The sequence below is a fragment of the Rutidosis leptorrhynchoides genome, chromosome 11 (assembly GCF_046630445.1).
Source record: "Rutidosis leptorrhynchoides isolate AG116_Rl617_1_P2 chromosome 11, CSIRO_AGI_Rlap_v1, whole genome shotgun sequence".
Lineage (NCBI taxonomy): Eukaryota > Viridiplantae > Streptophyta > Magnoliopsida > Asterales > Asteraceae > Rutidosis > Rutidosis leptorrhynchoides.
The window spans coordinates 115,177,305-115,183,909 of record NC_092343.1 but is presented as its reverse complement, the minus strand read 5'-3'; the positions used below and the strand labels follow the sequence as shown (position 1 = coordinate 115,183,909).

The 6,605-nt window shown below is 35.2% G+C and overlaps 1 non-coding gene across 1 annotated transcript; it reads left to right on the top strand.

The window, feature by feature from the left end:
* The first annotated feature begins 794 nt into the window (after positions 1-794).
* On the top strand, positions 795-901 carry LOC139879061 (small nucleolar RNA R71). Its single transcript, XR_011769914.1, has one exon. It is a non-coding gene; the product is annotated as a small nucleolar RNA R71 (small nucleolar RNA).
* The last annotated feature ends 5,704 nt before the right edge of the window (positions 902-6,605 follow it).

Sequence of the window (6,605 nt, the reverse complement as noted above, 5' to 3'; positions counted from 1 at the left end):
CATTCCAGGGGTTAGCATTTGTATTACTAGGTAAACTTCCCGGTTTTCTTTCACCTATTAACCTTGCTAGGTTACTTACTTCTTGTTCCAAATTTTGAATAGAAGCTTGTTGATTTCTAAATGCTTGAGCATTTTGTTCATTAGTTTGTTTCTGAGATGTGAAAAACTGCGTTTGAGTTTCAACTAGCTTCGTCATCATATCATCTAAATTCGGCTTTTTATCATCGGTTTGTGGTGGTTTGTTTTGAAAATTAGGTCTTTGCTGGTTGTAAGTATTGTTGGATACTTGTTGATTGCTAGAACCTTGTTGGTTGTTGTATGGAACATTTCGGTTATAATTCTGGTTTTGATTGTAAATTGGTCTTGGCGGTTGATAATTATTCTGATAATTATTTCCAGGCCTTTGGTTTATGTATGAAATATTCTCTCTTTGTTCCATTGTTAATTCAATACTAAGACAATCTTTTGTCAAATGTGGTCCTCCACACTGCTCATAACTAATTCGTATTGAGTGAATATCTTTAGTCATCTTTTCCATTCGTCTCTCGACAGCATCTATCTTTGCGAAAATGGAATCTTTGTCATGGCTAGAATCGGCACTAGCTGCTTTAGATAATCTAACGATATCTTTTTCTTGGTGCCACTCATGTGAGTGGGAAGCAGTGTTATCAATAATTTTGTAAGCATCAGTTTCGGTTTTCTTCATAATAGAACCACCAGCTGCTATATCGATGTCTTTCCTTGTAGTGATGTTGCATCCTTGGTAGAATATTTGTACTATTTGACAGGTGTCTAAACCATGTTGCGGACATCCTCTTAATAACTTTCCAAATCTTTTCCACGCCTCATATAGAGTTTCATTTGGTTTCTGTGTGAACGTAACAATTTCTCCTTGAAGTCTTACGGCTTTAGATGCCGGAAAGAATTGTTTAAGAAATTTTTCAACTAAAACATCCCATGTATCAATCGCCCCTTCAGGTAACGATTCCAACCAATCTTTGGCTTCTCCCTTTAAAGTCCAGGGAAATAACATGAGATATATCTGTTCATCCTCAACTTCTCGGATTTTAAATGGTGTGCAGATCCTATTAAAGGTACGAAGATGTTCATTTGGATCTTCCTTCGGCGCACCACTAAATTGGCATTGATTAGTCACCATATGTAGAATTTTTCCTTTGATTTCATAATCTGGCGCATTAATGTCTGGATGAGTAATTGCGTGACCTTGGCCAGTGCTTTTAGCTCTCATTCGGTCTTCCATACTTAAAGGTTCCAGATTCTCCATGATTGAATTTGTTGAATCTGAATCACTAGAGGATTCTGATTTAATGGTTCGTTCCTCAACAATCTTTGTTTGAATGATTGGTGGTTCCGGAGGAAAAATTAATGGTTCAGGATCTATGAATCGTCCGTGAATATTCTCCGGATTCTCAATTGTGAGATCGGGTTCAAAGAATGGATTATCGGAAATTTGAATTGGAGTAACTGGTCGACTGGATGACGATTCTAAAGAAAAATCAACGGCGACAATATTAGCTAGATGTCTTGATCGATTTACAGATGGTGAACATATAAAAGGTGGTGAACGTCTTGCTCGGTGCATTCACTGAATATCCTATTAGTTTTTAAAAGGAAAGAAAAATTATATAAGTTATCCAATTAATAGACTTTTCTGATTTTGCCCACGTTTCGAATAGCCAAAAGATACAGCAGAGGGGCAGGATTCATTTGGTCTCAATATAATTGAGTACTGTATGGCTCCAATAACCCGGTCCAAGTACAAATCCAACTATTACTACGAACCAGAAAATTTTAATGTCTATCAATTTAACCACTTAAAATAAATTTTCGTAATTTAAAGAAATTTAGAGAAGAAATAGAATAAAAATCTATATCCTAAAACTAGAATGGCAAGAAATAAGAAAGAAAAAGAAAGAGCGCGTCGAAAAAGGTCGAAAAAGAAAAGGGTTGAAAAATAAAAGGCGTCGAAAAATAAGAAAGAAAAAGAGTGACTATAAAACTTTAAAACACTCGACTAACCCAACCTTATTATTATTACTAACTTAAAATTAAAATTGCAAATTGAGATTACTAATTGGAGTGATAATTGATACATAGGTAAAAGGCGTCGAAAAATAAAAATAAGAAAGTAGCGCGTTAAAACTTAAAAAGGAACTAAAAACTAAAAAATTAAAAGTTGCGTCTAAAAATATTAAAGCTTAAAAGAAAAAGTATATCCCAAATGGCAATATCTTAAAAAAGGTACCAAAAACTTAAAAAGGCGTCACAAAATTCTAAAGCACCTAAATCTTAGTCTAAAGAAAAAGCACTTAAGGGATTTTACGGCAAAGCCTAAAAATCTAGAAATAATAATAAGCTACGGAAAAAACTAGAACTTAAAATTAGATACGAGCGAAAAATATAAATATTACGAATAAACGATTAAAAAGTTACAAAAATAAAAATAGGCTTAAAATTGATAAAGAGTACAATTTTTATAAAAATATTATTTTTATATTATTTATTTTATAAAAGTATTAATTTTTTATATACAAATAAAACTAATTATAATTTAATATTATTAATTAATTTAAAAAACTTAAACTAAATAATAATAATAATTAAACTAATTTAGGGTTTATTAATAATAATAATTAATAATACTCCGTAATTAATGCGATTAGGGTTATGTCAGGCGCGTCAGGTTAAACTCCGCGAGTACGGTGCCTAGCTGGTAACAAACTCCGCGAGTCGCGGAGAATGCAAATTCAAATGACAGGCTGGTTTCGTTCGACGGGTTTTTTTTTTATAGCGTTGCGCTTCCGGCTTTTAAGCTAGATTGGTCCCCGGCAGCGGCTCCAAAAATACTTGATGTACGCAGAGGTGTATATGAAATAGCTTTATTTTTACAACTAAATACTATTAAATACGATACAATTTTACACAAGATATTTATTTATTTATAGAATGGATATACCTAAACCTTGCTACAACACTTATAGGCAGTGTACCTAATCGTACAGTAGTGTAGTTTTTAGTAAGTCCGGTTCGTTCCACAGCGAATATTTTAAACAAAGCTTAACGCTATATTAGTTTTAATTTATAAAAATACAAATAAGTAATATTATTATTATAAAGGGGGGTTTTTACCGTTTAATGACCGGTTTGTCGTTTTTGAAACTTTAGTCGCAGTTAAAACCTAATGTAAATATTAAAAATAAATATAACTTAATTTAAAGCGTAAAATAAATAACGATAATGAAATTACGATAAATAAAAGTGCGATAAAATAAACTTGCGATAATTAAAAAGTACGATAATTAAAAATGCAATTAAATACAATAACAATAAATAAAAGTGCGATAATTAAAAGTGCAATGAAATATAAAATAAAGGAAATTAAATATGAAATAAAATAATTATGCTTATTTAAACTTCCGTAATCATGATGTTTGACGTGTTGATTTTAGTTTTATGCCCATGGGTTAATTGTCCTTTGTCCTGGATTATTCAATATGTCCGTCTGGTTTTTATCCATAACAGTCCATCAATCATAAATATAAAGTGCGAGTATCCTCGTCAAATTATCCTTATACCTGAAGTTAAATATTCTAACTAATTGGGGACTTAAACTGTAACAAAGTTTTAATACTTTGTTTAATAATTACACCAGGTTATCGACTGCGTGTAACCCAAGGTTTTAATACTTTGTTATCAATTATGCCAAGTGTCCTTGTACATAATTTCACCCCTGTTTTAATAATTCTAGTGACTATTAATCTATTCCCGTGTCCGGTTAAATGAACGATTATTCGTACATATAAATATCCCGCCCATCGTATCCGATCGAGTGTATATGGTTATTTATAGGTACATCCAATTGTAAATCTTTATATTAAAATTAACAAATTATCATTTAGTTAAACAAAAATAAAGCCCATTAATAGCCCATAGTCTAATTTCCACAAGTGTCGTTCTTTTGTCCAAACCCCAATTATGGTACAAAGCCCAATTACCCAATTTTAATATTTTTAGCCCAACATCATGATTACTTCATCTTAAATAAGCATAATAATAATTTAGCTACGAGACATTAATGTAAAAAGTTTGAACATAACTTACAATGATTAAAAATAGCGTAGCGTTACACGGACAGAATTTCGACTTACACCCTTACAACATTCGCTAACATACCCTTATTATTAGGATTTAAAATTAAAATTAAAATTAAAATATAAATATATATATATATACGTTTACATATAGATAGAGAGATTGATATATGATTTTTAAAACGATCAAAATGCGCGAGCTTTTATAGGCATTTTTGTCCAGGACAGCTCCGCGAGTTACGGCATTTTTGCACTACAAACTCCGCGAGTCGCGGAGTTCGTAAATCCAGCTCACACAAGTTTGGATCCTAGTCTGCCGACGGTTTTAATATATAAATATAATATATATATAATTTATATAATTAATTATATATTATATTATATTTATATACATAGTTAACTTGTAATTTATAGTCCGTTGCGTCGAGCGTTGAGAGTTGACTCTGGTCCCGGTTCCGGATTTTTGAACGTCCTTGCGTACAATTTAATATCTTGTACTTTGCGTTTTGAATCTTGTACTCTTGTAATTCTGAGACGTTTCTTATCAATAATTGGAACCTCTTTGATTGTATTTTGTACTTTTGAGCTTTTTGGTCGTTTGCGTCTTCAATTCGTCGAATCTATCTTTTGTCTTCACCTTTTATTATTTAACCGAATATCACTTGTAAATAGGACAATTGCAACTAAAAGCTTGTCTTTCTTGAGGAATAATGCTATGAAATATATGTTCCTTTTTAGCATTATCAGTTCCTCCGGCTAAGTTTCAGAAGAAATATCTGCACTCAAGGTGGTATGTGATCTTCTAAATCATCAACAGATGCTTACTGATGACAAGGAGTGGATCCGACAGCCTGACTGTGCCTATGCTGAAGTTGTTCTACTCTTTCATAAGAGTAGAAGCTCCTGACTATGCAGAACTAATATGGGATTTGGTTCAAGCTCAAGTTGATAAACCAAGGGGTTCATACATCCCTTGCGAAAGGTTTTTCTGTATCTTTATCCATGATGCTATAAATGCTTGCAGAAATGCAAATATATTTGTACCAGGTACACATGGATTACAGATGAAACGATTTGGGGAGCTGAAGATGAATACCCCGATGGTATCTGATAATCAATTCACTGCGCCGATTCTAAATTGGCTAGTGAGGCTAGCTGAACCCCAAGACACTCGTATGCGTTCTTATTTTGAGGCTGTAGGAATACCTCTTCCGAACCCGGTACAACAAGAACAAGTTGAACCCGCCGCGGTTCCAGCCCCAGAGGTTGTAGAGGAACCTGTAGTACAACCACCCGGACCAGCTAATCCCCCACTTAGGGTGAACCTTAAACATTCTAGGGCAGCACACCAAGCTCAACCCGTGATGATCAGGGAACCTAGTCCAACTAGGATTGAACCAACCCTTTCCACAACACCCGAAGTGAGCAGTGACACCGACACTTCAGCAACAGCATCTGAATCGTCTCCCGAACATTCTCCTAAGAGAACTCGATATATACCTGATGAGATGATTCAGACTCCACCAACCCAACGAGTAACTAGATCTAGGACTTCGACACCTATCGTCCGCCAAGCAGTTACTACAACCGTTGGTGATGCGGACCAAGACCTAGAATCAATTAGGTTACCCTCACCCATTTCTGTATCACATCCAATAATAACAGTAAGCCCTACGCTAAATGAAGCGCAAGCTTCGGTAGGCAAGAGATTTAAACGCATGGATGGTACAAAGACCACAAAGCCCATCCAATCTAAACAGGACTTAATAATAAATCCTACAAAGCAAGGTGCTTCAGCATCTAAGTAAAGTCTTCCTCTGCAGAAAAGTCTGCGTTGACTCAATCGATTGAGGAAACTCAATCATTGAAGTCCAAAACGGCCGAAGGGGAGCCGAAAAATCTTGAAAAGGCACCCTGCGTATCGGCTGGAAATCCTCCTGTGCCTCAACGTACAACAGGGTCTAGAGGTCCGGCTTATATTGATGAGGGAGATCTGCCGCGTCCCATGGAAACGAGTCAACATGACAATCCTTCGGGATATTTATCAGACTTCCAGCAGACTAATCCCTTGGTTCATGAAAGTGATCCATTGGATCAAACCACTTCTCTTCCGGATTCTGAAACTCAGAGTTTGGAGGAAGAGTCTTTAACTGAAAGAGATTTGCCACCTCATGGTATATCAATGATTTCAGGAGTCGTAGATAGCAATATCTCTGCGAGAGCTAAACCGACGGGTAGTTCTGCTACTCTGTTAGAGTCCCATGAGACTAAAGTCATGGAGGCGGATGCTTCGAAAGAAACTTCGCCGGTGACAACTCCGGTTGTTACCCAACCTCTATCAGAAGGGGATATCACGAATCTGACTAGTAGTACGTACAGCCCTACATATAAGAATAATACCTTACAATCATCCTTACCTGCCCTCACGGCAACTCAAACACTTCCATCGACATCGCCTTCATCTGATACTGCTGATGCTGCTATTATTCATGG